The following is a 19124-nucleotide window of genomic DNA, read 5'->3' as shown; positions in this document are numbered from 1 at the left end:
GCTAACAGCTTACCTGCAGATCTTGTGACTTGTCTGCCTCTGCAGCCTGTGATCCAGGGGCCTGCCATCTGACATGCTGATCTGGGGTTTGTCAGCTCCTGCAGCTACATGAGTCAGGAGAAGCCTCCAGCTTGAACCATGGACTTGGGACTTTCCAGCCTCTGCAAACCTGTGTGCCATTTTCTTGATGTAAATCTCTCTCACTCTGTCTCTTTCTCTCTCTCTCTCTGTGTATATATATATATATAATATATTCTTCACTGGTTTTACTTCTCTAGAGAACCCAGCCTAAGACAGTTGCAATCCCTGCAATGTCAGTACTCTCTCCCTTTCCACGCAGTTCCCCCTGTCCATTCATCCAGTATGCCTTTCTTTCTGCCTTCTTATCTACTTTTGGGCAGGTGTTGCCCATTTGGTCTAGCATAGTTGATTGAACTAAAAAACACATTCCTAATGTGTGTGGTATTACTTGTTTTATAAGTCTGTCTAATCTGGGCTGAATCAAGGTGATTCAGATCAGAATTTTTCAAGTTGTGTTTCCCCAAGCTGCTTCAGGGGCTACCCATGGAGGTGTGAAGGTGAGTATAGGCAGGTAGAACTCCAGGGTAGGGCCCCCATTCCTGACACCCTCCTATCCCTGCCATCTTCAGTCTGAGAGAACAAATCAGAATTAAAACAATAAGAAAACCATTGATTTGCACAAACTCCTTTATTGTATAGATTGGGAAATTTAGGCTCAGAATGGGAAAGGGATATGTTTTAGATCACACAGTAAATCAGTCAGTCGTAGGTTCAGTCAGACCGTGGCTAATGAAGATTCACTCTACTTGACCCCAATCCAACGATCATTTGGCATCAACCCTACACAGCCTCCCCTGACAGCAGCCTTAGGGTGGATGGAGGCAGGAGCTAACACATTAGCAATAGAAGATATAGCCATGAAAAGGGAGCTGCTACTTGAGTGCTCATGTTGCCTGCAGGGATGGGCTCCTCCTGGGCAGCTGCTCGGCATGCCCTAGGCTAGATTGTGCAAGGCTACCATCTCCAAACTGGAAGCTTTCACCTCTGCTTCCCAAGGTTCTTAGTTCACCATGGCAATTTCCATCCAATCAAGTACATTTTCAACTTGGAGCACAAGCTTCACCCATCCTAGTCAACCACAGGATAACAGCTATAGAGGGGATGCTGATTCTTCCCCAGGCTACAGAGAAATTTTGGCTACTGCATTGCAAAGTGGTGGCAGCAGCTGGGTTTGAGGCAAAGTAAATTGGGGAAGTCTTACAGATCATTCTCCATAGCCAGAGAATTGAAAAATGTTGCTCTCTTCTCAGGCCTAAATCATCTGACACAAAGAGGAAACATTGCAGCAGTGGACCAGCAGCCTCTGTACAAGGTGGCTCTGGTCTCTACTTCTGTAGCCAGGCCCTTAAATAAAATAATTGGAGTTTCAAGTTGAGGTTTACTCCACTCAAGCAATTCTAGTGTAAAAATGGCATAGGGGTTGCGTCTGACCTCCTTTAGCTTCACAAGGGGGAAAGAGAATCAAAATCAACAGCCCAAGGCTGATTCCTATGAGGCAGAGGTCAGACATGCCTCCTCTCTCCACCACCTTTACCAATTCTGACATCAACATCCCTTCCATGGCACTTTCTACTCAGCCACACTTGCAGACACTCCTCTCTCTGGCCCCAGGGCATCTGCCCTGCTTTGGCAAGTGTTACAAAGCTTTTTTAGCTCCACTGGTAAGTGCTTTGAGGCACCCCACTCCCAGTAAGCCTCAGCCCAAAGGTGCTGAGCTCTAGCTCTGTGGGTCACAACACCTAGCTCCAATAAGTGCCTGGGGACACCCTACACCTCCAGCAAGGCTCCTGTCTGAAGGTACTCAGCTTTCTAGCTCCGTGGGCCAGGAAGCCAGCTGCACCATCTCTTGCTGGTCTCTCCTGCCACCATGCCTCTGCCACTGCTTCTTCATGTCTTCAGTGTTACAGCTCTCTCCCCATCTCCTAGTTTCAGGAGCTTCTCAGTGCAGGGATCGATCCCATGCTCTGCTTTTGGCCCTTCTTCCTTGGTGGTGGTGAGATCCTCTTCTGCTCTAGGATTGGCCTTGTTTAGCCTAGCAAAATAGCACAACTGACCAAGCCTCTTGGTGGGCTACAAATACCTTATTTGCACAGTCCCACCCAATCACTTGGGTAGGAGTTACAAGACCGTGGCAAAAAAGGCCACACAAAAGTGATCCTTTGCAATGCACTAGTGTTACCAGAAATTTGATACAGCAGTTAAGAGCAAAGAGTCTAAAGTTAGAATACTTTGGTTCAAATTTTGGCTCAATAATTTATTAGCTATGTACTTTGGGCATTGCAGGCCACCCTCTGGCTTTTCTAACCACGGTTCTTTCATACTTTGGGATTAATCTCCCCCTCTGAATCATTCTACCACTCCAAAACAGTCATTAACAATTAGTCCTTCAATATGGCAAATAGTCCTAAGGGTGAGGTTACTCAGGAATCAGCCATTCAGGTCTGCTGCAGGTGTCCATCTGATCTGTTCAAGTTTTCCAATAGTTTATTCATCTTCACCCTGTCTGATGTCTGATAAAATTTTACTGAGAGAAGATTATCACCTTGCTCTGAGCCTTAGGAAGTATCAGCATAGCAAAACCTTTAAGGGACTTTAGGTTCAGCCACTGTACTCAAGTTCAGCAGTGCCTCCCCCTTAGTCCACTCTTTCACACTTACAGCTTCTACAATTACAGCTTTTATAATCTCATTTAACCTCATTAACAGTCAACACTCACAACTGAATCATATCATATCAGCATACAGTCCTATCCCCCAGCCTTTCTCCCCCAGAACCATTAGGAAAAGAGGAACCTATTCAGTGGGGATCCTCCCTTATCCCCCTCATTTTGAGTGTAAGCCAACCACTTCATGCCTTTAACAAAAAAACCTCCCCTCATTTTAGACAGCCAAAGTTTATAGTGCCCATCCCTATCAAATCAGTACTCTAAGGAGACAGGCTTATTCCTTGGTCTTGAAGAATCTTCTGCTCTGGTTGCAACTTTGATCATCTGCATTCATAAGCAAAGTCCAGTCCAAAGGAAGCCATCAAATTATAGCAATCTACACCAGCTCACAGTGTCAGACACCTTTTTCTTCATTCTGTCTGGTTCTGGTCATCTCATCCCTAGCTATCCAAGCTAGGTCACCTTAGGCTCGAGAATTCACACACACCTCCCGGCACTTCTGACAGCCCCTTCACATTCTCTCGTCCCTAGCCCCCTTGGGCTAGGTCAACAGGTTTCACCAGTAAACTTAGGAGTCCGTAACTCCCTACAGTTCTGACCAGCTAGCCCTTCCTCTCTCTCTCATCCCTAGCCCCTGTGGGCTAGGTCAATGGGTGCTAAAGGGAGTACGTCCAAACTCAGCCCGTCCCTTTATTGCTGCACTTCCTTGCATTCCACTCATGAGTGGACCCAGTTAGTCAGCACAAGGGAGCACATCAAGCTGTCAAGCTGTCTACTCACCAGTTCCGTTTAAATTTCAGTCCTGGAAGGGGGTTCCTTCTGATGGGCACTGACTTTTCCTGCCTAAATGTACCCAACAGCAAAAAACTTGCTCAAAATTCAAAAAGAAAAAGTAATTTTTTTTCCTTCAGGTCCTTCCTTCAAATGCAAATCTTCTGCACTCTTAGCAGTTCTGGGTAGATCTGCATGTCTTTTCAAATGCAAATTCTAGGTGGGGCTCAGGTTTTTGATCTAAACCACCACTTTATATACAAGGTTGCTGCATTCAAATCAACAGCCTGTGCTTTCCTCAGGCAAATTCTAGTTCCCCTTTTAGCATATCCAATCAAGTATTGGCTGAAGGCAGAGTTACATGCTCTTTGTAATCTATAATAACCAATATTCATTTCTATCCTACATTTAGTCTGGTTTACAACACTAAGTAAGAAAAGAATTCAATACCTATAGAATATTCTGTTAAACACATAATCCTAAGCACCTAACCTTTTTCAAAACATCCCAGTTGCATCTTCACCCTTCTTGACTACCTTCCCATTCACATGCCTTGGGCCTCTGGCTGGGTGGAACTGGTAGCCCCTGTCCCCCATCAATCACCTTGCTTATCTGGCTTGGCTTTTGCCCCAGGCAACTCCAGATGTGAGTTTTCTCCCCTAAGCTGCAATATACCTTTACTTTTACCTATTGTAGGTAACAACAACCAAAGTAACCATCTGAGAATCAATGTTTCACTTCCCAAGCCTCTTTGTTCTTTCATTCGTTCTCTTAAAAAGTCCCACGCTTCCATGAGTTTGGAGCCATTGCAAAGAATCTCACTTCTGAGGCCAACTGTAAAAAAGGCCTGGGGGTGGCATCTGACCTCTTATAACTTCACAAGGGGGAAAGAGGACCAAGGTCAACACCCAAGGCTGATTCATGTAAGATGGAGTTCAGACATGCCTCTTCTCTCCACTGTCTTTACCAATTCTGACACCAACTGTCCCTACCACGGTACTTTCTACTTCTCTGCTGGTGTCATAATTCATTTCGATGGCCACTCAGAACTCACAGAAAATCAATACTTACAATTATGGGGTTTATTAGGGAAGTAAAATGTTACAATTCATGTTCAGGAATGCTCAGGATACAGTTCTTCCGTTAGGATAGCCTCTTCACAACCATGCTTACAGGCATGCCTCTCTGTGATCCCTCAGCCTCTGCCCTGCTTATGCAAGTGTAACAAAGCTCTTTTAGCTCTACTGATAAGTGCTCCAAGGCTTCCCACCTGCCAGTAAGCCTCAGCCAAAAGGCATTCAGCTGTAACTCAATGGGTTGGCAAACCTAGTTCTACCAATTCCCTGGGAGCACAGTACTCCCCCAGTAAGCCACCTGCCTGAATGTACTCAGCTTTCTAGCTCCATGGACCTGAAAGCCCACTGTGCCATCTTCTGTCAGTCTTTTCTGCTGCCATTCCTCTGCCACCACTTCCTGCTGTTTTCAGTGTTACACCTCTCTTTCTCTCTCAGTTCTTGGTTCTAAAGGACATGCTGTGCTCTTGGTCCTTCTTCCTTGGTGGTGGTTAGATCATCTCCTGCTCTGGAATTGGCTCTCTTTTAAGGCTAGCTGGGTGGTAAAGCTGACCAATCCCCTTGTTGGACCGATTCTCTTATTTGCAAAGTCCCACCGAGTCACTTGGGTGGGAGTTACAATACCACAAAAGTGATCGATTGCACTGCACTAGTGATACCAGACATTTGATGTAGCAGTTAAGTGCAAAGAATCTAAAGTTAGAATACTTTGTTTTAAATCTTGGCTTAATCAGTTATTAGCTATGTGCTTTGGGCAAATTATTGAACATTTCTATGTCTCGGTTTTCTTATCTGTAAAATTAATAACTTGCATCATAGGATTGTTGTGAGAATTAAATGAGAAGGTACATATGAAATAGTTAAGTGTCTGGGCCATAGTAAGTTATATATAAAAGTTAGCCATTATCATTACTACTTTCTCAGCTCTTGGAGCCAAACCAGAGTTCTAGGGTCAGGACTCACCCAGGCTAGGAGAGAAATACCATTGGAAATGTGAAGGCAATGAATTAGAGGTGATGCCATTTTGGCTGTGCCTTGGTCAAGCTGGAGAAATCTTCAAAACAGAAGGAAGGCAATGGGAATACCTTGTGTCCTGTTTTAGTATCTCTTCTACGTTGATCTCCTCCCAATGGTGTCTAATGACCATGTCCAGTTCCTCCTTCTCTGTCTCCTGGGTATTCAGGAAGGAAGATTCTAGAACAGTCCCTCATTTATAACTCACCTTTGAAGTGTACTCAGGACATTCTCAACTGGCAGAGCTGATTCCTTTTAAGTTTCATTGGGTAATTTGGTACCAATACATAACTCAACACAAGCAAGCAGGGTAAATCCAGAAAAAAATGTTGGTGGATATGATCTGATTCAACCTAAGCTAATGTAGTGGCATTATTAAGTCTGCATTTTTCCTTCTTCCCTTGCCCATTTTGCCCTGGAACACTACTGCTGGGCATGGGAGAACCCAAGCTTGGCTATAACACTTTGCCTGCAATCTTTGATATTTATTCTGCCTCTAGGTGTGAAGAAGTAGGATCAAGACAAGCAGACACACCATGTTTTGCATGTCAGTCCCAGCTCATGGCCTGCAAGAGGCAATCATAAACTCAGGAGCAGTAATCTAGCCTGAGAAAGAGTAGACAGACATGGATAAGAAGTCATCACACAAACAGGAAGACTTTGACCAGCTCAACAAGGAGTTAAATTACACTTAAGAATAGGCACCAACACATACACATAACATAACAGCATGAATCACTATTTACTGGGCAGATAGGAAAGAGCAGTGTTGGACAAGTAACGAGAGAATTTCAGATGGCTGATAAAATAGCGAGCAAACTTCCTACATCAAAGATGGCATTAGTAGATGGGGAGGTGGTTAGATGTGAGTAGAGGGTATTTATGCTCTTCAAAAAGGTGAAAAGTCATATAAGAAAAGGATGGCACTGTGCTCAACTTATAACTCCTTCACTAGCACCCAAGTATCAAGTGCCTTGCTACACCCAGCCTGCTGTTGGCATTCAGCAAAGGAGATTTATTATTATGCTTATCGAATGAGACAGGCAGGAGTCATGAGTCTTGGCAGGAAAACAAGGCCAAAAGATTTGCTTTGACTAAAAGCCATTTAACTTGAAAGGTTTATTGCTGAACAGATTATGTAATGTAGCTTCGAAAGAGCAGTATTAAGATAAAGATTTGAAACCCTCAGGCAGGTTTGGAAAGGGAATTGGGGAAAGGCCTGAATGCATTAGTAGTACATTTAAGAACCGCCTGCCTCTTAAACCTAGTTTCAGACTGTGAACCAGTAAGGCAGTGGGGCATGGTAAAGGGCACAAATTTGGAATCAGAAGATCTGGGATCTGCCACTGACTCACTGTGACCTCAGGCAAGTTCTTTCCCTTCTCTGGTTGTCAGTGTACCCATCCATTCTGAGTAGAGGGGTAGGGTGGGAGGGAGAGCAGAACTTAGATTTGAGAGTCATAAAGGCTCTTCTAGAGCTGCTTAGGCTTCAGTATATTCCCTACCTTCCACACTCAAATGTCTGGCCTTCAACCAGCTCCAGAGCTCACCAGAGGAAACAGCTTGAACAATCCTCCAGGTGGGAATTCCTCTGTAGGTTCCTTCTCTCTGTTATATTCAGTTCCTCTTAGCCTAGCCCAGTAGTTTTCCATGCAGGCTGCCTTTTAGACTCACCAAGGAAGCTTTAAAAAATTCCAATGTCAACTGCCTCACCACCATAGATTCGGACTTGTTGGCACATATATGTTTCTGCTACGATTTCCTCCCTTGGAGTTTTATTGGCAGGCATTTGAGCCACTTTATTACAGTCTGGCATCATGGCGGATACTGGTGCAACTGTCTAAAAAACAAAGAAGTTGGGCTGTGCCACATTTGAGTGTAGGCAGCTCTTTGTATGGGGGAATGCTTCCCAGAGGAGTGACTGTGTGAAGCTTTTGTGTCTTTTGGCTTCTGTACAGCAAGATAAGTCTTGCAAGTATATTTACTATTTCTTTTGTGTTATTGGGAAGGTATGGTTACCATCATTCAGAAATATTCAAGTAAATGAGTTATTTTTTGGGTGAAAACAATTTGTGACGCACATCCTGGGCCATGGGGCCAGTATGTACCACAAGCGTAATGTGCTTCGTGGAACTTGGGACTGATATGGCCCATTTCCTTTGGTCACCTCACTGATGACATTTTCTATAAAGTGCTCGTCTCCCTGATGAAATCTTTTATAAAGTGCTCATCTCCCTGAAAACAGTTTGTGATGAACTTCCTGGGCCATGGGATCAATATGTACCATGTTTGTGAGGTACTTCATGGAACATGGGACAGATATGGCCCACTTGCAATTGACACTCAATTTTTTCAAATAATAAAAAACTTCCAACAGTGATTCAGAATTCATTCCATTAGTGAAAAAACATAACATTACCAAAAAATCCCAAAGTAATAATAATAATTCACCCTTTAAAGTGTTAAAAGCTCTCCTGATGATTCCAATTTGTAGCCAGGGTAGAGAATCAAAGGTTTAGACAATCTCTCTGGGGCACCCAATGTAAATACTTCAACTTCCTCAAGCTTAGTTCTTTGCCTTACTTATTATTTATTGTCTTCACATGCTCACAATGAACACTCACAGGCCACACACTTCTAATGCATTTTCCACCTATGGGCTTGTCATTTTAATACGGTTAGCTCTTGAAACTTGGTCTTCTAATCAGCCCAACCAGGTTCTGATCTTTTGTCTTGGGGGGTTTGGGGGGAAGGCTATTATCTCTAAAAAAAAAAAAAATTATCTCTAGACACTAAAAATATAAAAACCAAACCCAGTGCCGTCGAGTCGATTCTGACTCATAGCTACCCTATAGGACAGAGTAGAACTGCCCCATAGAGTTCCCAAGGAGTGCCTGGTGGATTCGAACTGCCCTTTGGTTGGCAGTTGTAGCACTTAACCACTACGCCACCACGGTTTCCTCTCCAGGCACTAAGATCCAAAAAACACCAAACCCGCTCCCGTGGAGTCGATTCTGACTCATAGCGACCCTGTAGGAGAGGATAGAACTGCCCCATAGGGTTCCCAAAGCTGTAACTAAAAAAAAAAATTTTTATTGTGCATTAGGTGAAAGTTTACAGCTCGAGTTAATTTCTCATTCAAAAATTTATACACATATTGTTTTGTGACATTGGTTGAAATCTCCAACCCCTGTCAAAAATATGCACATGAATTTGCAAAAGCAAACTGCCACATCTTTCTCCCACAGAGCAGCTGGTGGATTCAACCACCGACATTTTGGTTATCAGCCAATAGCTTTGACCACTGTAGCACCAGGGCTCATAGGCACTTAGAACACCAAAAAAAAGAAGCCCATTTCTGTCGAGTGAATTCCAACTCATAGTGACCCTATAGGGCAGAGTAGAATGGCCCCAGGCCCCATAGGATTTCTGAGGGGTGGCTGGTGGATTTGAGCTGCCGAACTTTTAGTTCACAGTCCAGTTCTCACCACTGGGCAATCAGGGCTCCAGGAACTTAGTTGATGCTAAAGTGGTATGCACTTGTTGATTCATAGCTTTGTAATAATAATAAAATACCTCATTCATGCAGACCATGGTAATTCAGATTTTGTGCTAGTCTGTGAGGGTTTGGACTTATGTTTATCTCCAGTTATCTTCATTCATTCAATCATCGATCCACTGATTCATTCATTCATTCTTGCAACAGATACTTATTGAGGGCCTGTCTGCTGGGCCCTGTATCAGCTGATGGGTATACGCTGATATGTGAACCAAACATGAATGCTTTCCTCATGGAAATTCTAGAGAAGGAGCCATACGTTAATAAAATAACCACACAAAAATATGTAAAATTACAAAGTAATCACATCGCTCCATAAGAGCATATAAAAGTTCATTTGACCCTGTCAGAAAGATCAGAAAGGAATTACTGATTTCTAAAGGAAGAATAAAAATTTTTGTTGTGGAGGGGGCATTCCAGGCCTAGGGTCATTTGCTGTCTAAGAGTAACAATGGAAAACATTGAAGAGCTTTTAGCAGTGAGGTGGTGTGATGGTTTTTCTGGACAGGGTGGTGTAGCAGACAAACATGAAGTAATCTCTTCAGATGGGAGTGGTTCTGTTGGCAGGAGTGATTCAATTTCAACAGAATTTAGGTGCTCCCTGTCTCCAGCTTCCAGATTATCTGCCCATATGTCCCCATTCCAAGTTTCAGGATCCCATTTCTTCCCAATCAACGTCCTCACTTTAACTTCAGACACCTCTCTAGGTTGACAATTGAGCTGGCATTGTAATTCAGCCACTCTTGCAATAAGAGTTTGGGTTTGGCTTTCGGCAATATCAGCTCTGTTACACATGTTCTCAGCCAGAGCCTTGCCTTCCACCAATTCCTGATCTACTCGTGGTGATATTTTGGGTGTTTGTATCGCCACCTCAGCCCATGGATTAGCAGTGCTCTCTTTACTGTTGGAAGCAGAGTCATCAACATCATTAAGACTACGCAGACTTGACAACCAATGTCACAAAAAATATGTGTATTAATTGTCTAATGAGAAACTAATTTGCTCTGTAAATTTTTATCTACATCACAATAAAAAAATTTTTTGAGATACATATCCTGGATTCTCAGGGAATCTGCTGAGGGGGTGGGGCCTGTGGCAGCTCACTGCACCCTCAGCCTTCATCTCTCAGGCTTTTGCCACCTACTTACTACTTCCTTCCTGCTTGCCTTGCAAAGGTTGTTGGCTTGTTCTGGATCCAGCAGCTGTCTCTTGTCTGACCTCTGGTTCTTGGCACTTGAGCTAGCAGCTTACCTGTCCATCTTGGGATTCATGGATCTTCATGGCCTGCAAGCAAGAGTACTGCTCCCCGACCTGCCTATCTTGGGTTCACCAGCCCCTGCAGCTATGTGACTCATGAGAAACCTTGCAGACTTGCCTGCCAACCTTGGAGATTCCTTGACTGTCACAACCTGTGAGTGGGATCACTGTTCTCCAACCTGTTCATCTTGGGTTCACCAGCTTCTGCTGCTCTGTGAATTGGGAAAGGACTCTATCCTGATCCAGGGACTTGGGGCGTTCCAACCTCTACAACCGCATGAGCTGTTTCATTAATAAAAATCCCTCTATATGTATTTATACGCATTACTGGTTTTGCTTCTTAAGAGAACCAGCCTTCAGGTGGACACATGAAACTGTATTAGCATCTCCTGTCTGGAGCGGGGATGGGAGGATAGAGAGAGTTGGAAGCTGGCAAAATTGTCACAAAAGGAGAGACTGGAAGGGCTGACTCATTAGAGGGAGAGCAAGTGGGAGTACGGAGTAAGGTGTATATAAACTTATATGTGACAGTTTGACTTGATTTGTAAACGTTCACTTGACGCTCAATAAAAGTTAATAAAAAAAAAGAAAGAAACAGCCTAAGACAATTGATACTGAGAGTGGGGTCTAGAGAAACAAAATCGTAGGGATGAATATTCTAAATTTGTTGTCAACCCCACGACATGTGAACACTCTCCCCTTCTGGGGAGAAGCTTCATAGACACATCCAAACTCCCTATGGGATGGAATTACTGGGCTGAGGGATGGTGACCAGAGTCTCGGGGGACATCTAACTCAATTGGCATAACATAGTTTATAAAGAAAATGTTCTACATCCTACTTTGGTGAGTAACGTCTGCAGTCTTAAAAGCTTGTGAGCAGCCATCTAAGATACTCCACTGTTCCCACCCTGTCTGGAGCAAGGGAGAAGGAAGAAAACCTAAGACACAAGGGAAAGATTAGTACAAAGGACTAATGGACCACAACTACCGCAGCATCCACCAGACTGAGTCCAACACAACTAGATGGTACCCAGCTACCACCAATGACTGTTCTGACAGGGATCATAATAGAGGGTGCTGGACAGAGCTGAAGAAGAATGTAGAACAAAATTCTAACTCACAAAAAAAGGCCAGATTTACTGGTCTGACAAAGGCTGGAGAATCCCTGAGAGTATGGACCCCAGACACACTTTTAACTCAGTAATGAAGTCACTCCTGAGGTTCACCCTTCAGTCAAAGATTAGACAGGCCCATAAAACAAAATGTGACTAAATGGGCACACCAGCTGATGGGTAAGGAGGAGAAGGCAGGAGGAGACAACAGCTGCTCATTTAGTCTCGTGTTTTTTTTTTTTTTACCTACTTGAACTAAGAAGCACACTCTTCACGATTATTAATTTACATTTTACAGTCCAGTCTAATCTTTCTCTGAAGAGTTGGCATCCAGAATGGTTTCTGTTCTGGGTTAACAGAGAGTCCAGGGGCCATGTCTTCTGGGGTTCCTCTAGTCCCAGTCAGACCATTAAGTCTGGTATCTACATGCATTTGAGTTTTGCACCCCATTTATCTCCTGCTCTGTCAGGGACTGTCTGTTGTGTTCCCTGTCAGGGCGATCGCTGGCAGTAGTGGGGCACCATCTAGTTCTTCTGGTATTGGGCTGATGGAGTCTCTAGTTTAAGTGGCCCTGTTGTCTCTTGGGCTAACATTTTTCTTCTGTCTTTGGCGTTCTTCAATCTTCTTCGCTCAAGGTGGTTTGGGACCAACTGATGCATCTTAGATGGCCACTTGCAGGCTTTTAAGACCCCAGATGCCACTCACCAAAGTGGGATATAGAACATTTTCTTAATAAACTTTGTTAGGCCAATTGACCTAGATGTCCCCTGAAACCATGGCCCCCAAATCCCCACCCTGCTACACTGTCCCTCAAAGTGTTTGTTTGTGTTCAGGAAACTTCTTAGCTTTTGGTTTAGTCAGCTGTTCTGACTTCCCCTGTATTGTGTGTTATCCCTCCCTTCATCTAAGATAATTCTTGTTTACTCTGTAGTTAGTGAATTCCACTCTCTCTCCCTCCCCGCCCTCATAACCATCAAAGAATGTTTTATTCTGTGTTTAAACCTTTTCCTGAGTTCTTATAATAGTGGTCTCATACAATACTTGTCCTTTTGCAACTGACTGATTTCACTCAGCATAATGCCTTCCAGATTCATACATGTTGTGAGACATTTTGTGGATTCATCATCATTCTTTACCATTGGGTAGTGTTCTATTATGTGAATATACCATAATTTGTTTACCCATTTGTCTGTTGATGGGCACCTACGTTGTTTCCACCTTTTTACTATTGTGAACAGTGCTGCAGTGAACATGAGTGTGCATGAATCTATTCGTGTGACTGCTCTTATTTCTCAAGGATGTATTCCAGGGAGTGGGATTGCTGGATCATACGGTACTTCTATTTCTAGCTTTTTAAGGAAGTGCCAAATTGAATTCCCAAGTGGTTGTTCCATTTTCATTCACACCAGCAGTGTATAAGTGTTCCAGTCTCTCCATAGCCTCTCCAACATTTATTATTCTGTGTTTTTTGGGTTAATGCTAGCCTCATTGGAGTGAGATGGTACCTCATTATAGTTTTGATTTGTATTTCTCTAATGGATAATGATTGTGAGCATTTCCTCATGTATCTGTTAGGTGCCTCAATGTCTTTTTTGGTAAGGTACCTGTTCACATCTTTTGCCCATTTTTTAATTGGGTTATTTGTCTTTTTGTTGTTGAAGTTTTGCAGTATCTTGTAGATTTTAGAGATTAGACTCTGATTGGATATGTCATAGCCAAAAAAAATTTCCCACTCTATAAATTGTCTTTTCACTCTTTTGGTGAAATACTGATGAGCATAAGTGCTTGATTTTTAGGAGCTCCCAGTTATTTACTTTCTCTTCTAGTGTTTGTGTATTGTTATTTGTATTCTATTTATGCTATGTATTAGTGTTCCTAGCATGGTCCCTATTTTTTTTATTATATATTCTTTATTGTTTTAGATTTTCTATTTAGGTCTTTGATCCATTTTGAGTTAGTTTTTCTACCTGGGTTGAGGTATGGGTCTTTTTTCACTCTTTTGCAGATGGATAACCAGTTATGCCAGGACCATTTGTTAAAGAGTCTGTCTTTTCCATATTTAAGAGACTTGGGTCTTTGTCAAATATCGGCTGCTCATGGGGGGCTGAATTTAGACCTGGGTTTTCAATTCTGCCCCATTGGTCTATGTATCTGTTGTACCAGCATCAGGTTATCTTGAGTACTGTGGCGGTATAATAGATTCGATAATCAGGTAGCGTGAGGCCTCCCACTTTGTTATTCTTCTTCATTAATGCTTTACTTATCCAGGGCCTCTTCCCTTTCCATATGAAGCTGGTGATTTGTTTCTCCATCTCATTAAAAAATGTTGCTGGAATTTAGATACGAATTGCATTGTATCTGTAGGTTGCTTTGGGTAGAACTGACATTTCCACAATGTGTTTTTCTATCCATGAGCATGGCATGTTATTCCACTTATGTAGGTCTCTTTTGGTTTCTTGCAGTAGAGTCTTGTAGTTTTCTTTGTACAGGCCTTTTATGTCTTTGGTTAGATTTATTCCTAAGTACTGTATCTTCTTGGGGACTATTGTAAATGGTATTGATTTAGTGATTCATCTTCAAAGTTCTCTTTGTTGGTGTAGAGGAATCCAACTGATTTTTGTACTTTTATCTTGTATCCTGATACTTTGCTGAAATCTTCTATTAGTTCCATTAGTTTTCCTATGGATTCTTTCAGGTTTTCTGTGTACAAGATCATATCATCTGCAAATGGGAATCCTTTAGCTCTTCCTTACCAATCTGGATGCCCTTTATATCTTTATCTAGCCTAATAGCTCTGGCTAGGACCTCCAGCACAATGTTGAATAAGAGTGGTGTTAAAGGTCATCCAAGTCTGGTTCCCGTTCTCAAGTGAAATGCTTTCAGAGTCTCCATTCAGGATGATGTTGGCTGTTGGCTTCATATAAATGCCCTTTATTATGTTGATTAATTTCTCTTCTATTCCTATTTTGCTGAGAGTTTTTATCATGAATGGGTGTTAAAAAAAAACCCAGTGCTAGACTTTGTTAAATGCCTTTTCTGCATCAGTTGATAAGATCCTGTGTTTCTTATCTTTTGTTTTATTTATGTGATGGATTACATCAGTTGTTTTCCTAGTGTTGAACCATCCCTGCATACCTGGTATGAATCCCACTTGGTCATGGTGAATTACTTTTTGATATGTTGTTGAATTTTATGGCTAGAATTTTGTTGAGGATTTTTGTGTCTATGTTCATGAGGGATATCAGTCTGTAATTTTTTTCTTTTTGTGGTGTTATGCTGACTTCATAGAATGAGTTCTGGAGTATTCCATCCTTTTCCATGCTTTGGAATACCTCTTGAGGTAGTAGTGTTAACTCTGAATGGTTTTTGGAATTCTCCTGTGAAGCCGTCACAGCCAGTTTTTTTTTTTTTTTTAATGGGGAGAGTCTTAATTACCTCTTCAATCTCTTCTTTTGTTGTAGGTTTATTTAGCTGTTCTGCCTTTGTGTTAGTTTAGGTAGGTAGTATTTCTAGAAATTTGTCAATTTCCTCTCTGTTTCCAAATTTGTTGGAGTAAAATTTTTCATAGAATTCTGTTATGGTTCTTTTAATTTCATTTGGGTCTGTTTAGATATGGCCTACCTTACTTCTTTTTTGGGTTATTTGCTGTCTTTCCTGTTTTTCTTTCTTCAGTTTGGCCAATGGTTTATCAATTTTGTTGACCTTTTCAAAGAACTAGCTTTTGGTCCTGTTAACCCTTTTGATTGTTTTTCTAATCTCTATTTCATTTAATTCTGCTCTAATTGTTATTATTTTGTTTCCTCTGGTGCTTCTTTTGCTGCTGTCTTTCTATTTGTTCTGGTTGTAGGGTTAATGTTTTGATTTTGGCCCTTTCTTCTTTTTGGATGTGCACATTTATTGCTGTATATTGACCTCTGAGTTCTGTTTTTGCTGTGTCCCAAAGGTTCTGGTAGGATGTGTTTTCATTCTCATTTGATTCTGTGAATTTCTTTACTCTGTCCTTGATATCTACTATAACCCAGTAATTTTTGAGTAAAGTGTTGCTCAGTTTCCATGTATTTGATTTTTTTCCTTGCTTTTTCTGTTATTGATTTCTACTTTTATGGCCTTATGGTCAGAAAAGATACTTTGTAATATTTTCATGTTCTAGATTCTGTTAAGGTTTGCTTCATGACCTAATACAGGGTCTATTCTGGAAAATGTTCCACGTGCTTTTGAAAAGAAAGTATACTTGGCTGCTGTTGGGTGGAGTGTTCTGTTTTTCTTTGAAATCAAGTTGGTCGATCATGGCATTTAGATCTTCTGTTTCTTTATTGAGCTTCTTTCTGAATGTTCTGTCCTTCACCAAAAGTACTGTGTTGAAGTCTCCTACTATCGTAGTGGAACTGTCTATTCCTGTTTTCAATGCTGTTAGAGTTTGTTTTATGTATTTTGGATCCTTGTCATTTGGTGTGTAAATATTTATTATGGTTATATCCTTCTGGTTAACTGACCTTTTAATGATTATATAGTGTCCTTCCCTATCCTTCTTAATGGATTTTGTTCTGAAGTCTATTTTGTCAGAGATTAATATTGCCATTCCTGCTGTTTTTTGATTGTTTACATGATATATTTTTTCCATCCTTTGATTTTTAGTTTGTTTGTGTCTTTGAGTCTAAAGTGTGTCTCTGGTAAGTAGCATGCAGACAGATCATGTTGTTTTATCCATTCTGCCACTCTCTGTCCATATATTGATGTATTTAGTCCATTTACATTCACCTCAATTATTGATAAAATATTTATTTATTTATTTATTTTTTTGATAAGTATGAGTTTAATTCTGTCACTTTGTTTTTTTTTTTTTTGGACAGTTTCTTTGTTCCACTTAATTTTCTGTGCTGATTCATTTTTCCTAATGTATTTTCTTTTCATCTTTTTCATTGTTGTTGATTTTGTATTTGCTAAGTCTTTTGTTTTTCTTCTTATTATTATTTTTTATTTTGACATGTAGGATTGTTTCCTTTGTGGTTACCTTAATATTTACCTCTATTTTTCTAAATTTAAACCAATATTTTGTTTCTTGATATCCTTTCACTTCCTTTCCATATGAAAGTTCTATGACTACATTATTAGTCCCTCTTTTTTGTTTTTATGTTGTTATCTTTTACAAAGTGATGTCTGTATTTCCCTATTTTCAGTGTTTTATCTTTGATTTATTTTCATAACTTTCCTATCTGGGTTGATATCTGGTTGCTCTGTCTTGTATTCTAGTCTTGGGTTATTATCTGATGTTATTGATTCTCTAGTCAGAGGACTCTCTTTAGTATTTCTTATAATTTTGGTTTGGTTTTTACAAATTCCCTTAACTTTATCTGGGAATGTCCTAATTTTGCCATCATATTTGAGAGGTATTTGCTGGATATGTAATTCTTGGCTTGCAATTTTTTTTTTTCCTTTAAGGCTTTATATATGTCATCACATTGCCTTCTTGCCTGAGTGGATTCTGGTGAGCAATCAGAGCTTAGTCTTTTGACTCTCCTTTGTAGATGACTTTTTGTTTATCTCTGGCCACTCTTAAAATTCCCTCTTTATCTTTGGCTTTAGCAAGTTTGATCATAATATGTCTTGGTGACTTTTTTCAGGATCTACCCTTTTTTTTTTAGTTACCCTGCATAGGGTTCAATGACGTTCTTGGATAGATATCTCCTCATCTTTCATGATATCGGAGAAGTTTTCTGCCAACAAATCTTCAACAATTCTCTCTGTATTTTCTGTTATTCCCTTCCCTTGTTCTGGTACTCCAATCACTCATAGGTTATTCCTCCTGATAGAGCCCCACATAATTTTTAGTTTCTTCATTTTTAAAAAATTATTTTATCTGATTTTCCCTCAAATAATTTGGTGTCAAGTCTTTATCTTCAATCTTACTAATTCTGACTTCCAGTTCCTCAGTTCTGTACCTATGACTTTCTATAAAAAAAGAGAGTTGTCTAATTCTGAAATCTTATTGCTAATCTTTTGGATATGTGTTTGCTGTCTCTCTATGTATTCTTGCAGCCTGTTAAATTTGTCATTACGCTTTTGTAAAACCTTCTTAAGTTCCTCTGTTGCTTTGTCTGCGTGTTCCTTGTCTTGGTCTGTGTTTTGCCCGATCTCTTTCCTGATCTCTTGAAGAGCTCTGTATATTAATCTTTTGAATTCTACCTCTGGTAATTCCAAGAACTTATCTTCCTCCAGGAGGTTTCTTTGTTCTTTCCTTTCATCATTTGCTGAAGCCATCATTGTCTGCATATTTATGTGATTTGATATTGACCTTTGTTTTCAAGTCATCAATAAGTTATTATATTTATTTTTTTATTTGCTTACTGTGTCCTAGCTTCTTGTTTTGTTTTTATATGCCTGAGCAGGCTAGCCATGTGAGCTACTTTCGTTATTGGCATCTTTGAAGCTGTCATATCCTGTCACCAAGTATTTAGAGCTGTTACTAGGTGTGTGAGCCTAGGAGTCTGTTTACTTTTTTTTGTATGGATTCAGCTCAAGTGTCCAGGTCATCAGTCACTGAGTGTGTGGTGCAGGCTTTCACCTACAGTCCTAGACAAGCAGGTCTACATAGGGGTCATCAGAGTAGGCACAGGTATCTGGATGCAGTATGGGGTATGTGCTGAGCAAGTTAGGGAGCTGACAGCTGCCTCTGAGTGTCTGGGTGGAAGGCATGTCCCTGTTCCCTACAGCGTGCAGGTAGGTGGGCGGGTTTTATAGCGAGACTTTGGGCACCCAGTGCTGTTGGCTGTAAGGGCTGGGAGGCACCGCTTATTCTTGGATCCGTGTCATGGGTGGCTAGGTGGAGTGGGTGGAGCCACCAGTCCTGAGGCCCCTGATGTGGGTATGTGAAAAAAAAGGACCCTGCTTAATGGGCAGGATGGTGTCAAATGTCACAAATCTGTCACTCCCCCTTAGCTGTTGCAGTTGAAAATAGGCTTAAGAAATGTACCCTGTTGTACTGTGCTAATGTGGGCCTACTCTGTTGAAATGGGCCCACACAGGTCTAGGCAGGGGTGAAAGGCACTGAAAGCCTGTGGACCCATTATGCCTGTGCCTAGGCAAAGGGCTGTGCCTGCCCTGAATTCCCAGCTTAGGGGAGCTGGCAGATTTTTTTTTCTGTTTGTTTATTTGTTCCCTCTTCAAAGCTGGAGACAGGTCCCACTTCTGGCCAGGCGGTGCAGCAATTGCTGAAGCTGGTCTGAAAATGGAGCAGAGCAGGGAGGGGGAGGGTAGATGGGAGAGAGGTACTTCCCAGGGAGGGGAGGGGTTTTTGATCCTGCTCGATAGATTGGACGCTTGCACTGAACTTTCACAGGTTCAGCTCTGCTTTCCCCTAGTTCCACAGGCTTGAGCAGACTCAGCCAATCGGTTTTTTCCCAGTGTGGAAAATGGATTCCGAGCTCTCCTGCTTGCCTTAGCCCACACGTGCTGGTTGATCCAGCCTGCAGTGCAACTCATCTTTGTCTTTGATGTTCAGGTCTCCTAGATTATCATATATTATCTATTGACTTGTTTTTTGGGTCTTTGTCGTAAAACGGACCACAGGAAGTGTCTGACTACTCCACCATC

The sequence above is a fragment of the Elephas maximus genome, chromosome X (genome assembly GCF_024166365.1).
Source record: "Elephas maximus indicus isolate mEleMax1 chromosome X, mEleMax1 primary haplotype, whole genome shotgun sequence".
Taxonomy (NCBI): domain Eukaryota; kingdom Metazoa; phylum Chordata; class Mammalia; order Proboscidea; family Elephantidae; genus Elephas; species Elephas maximus.
This window is presented reverse-complemented; position numbering follows the sequence as displayed.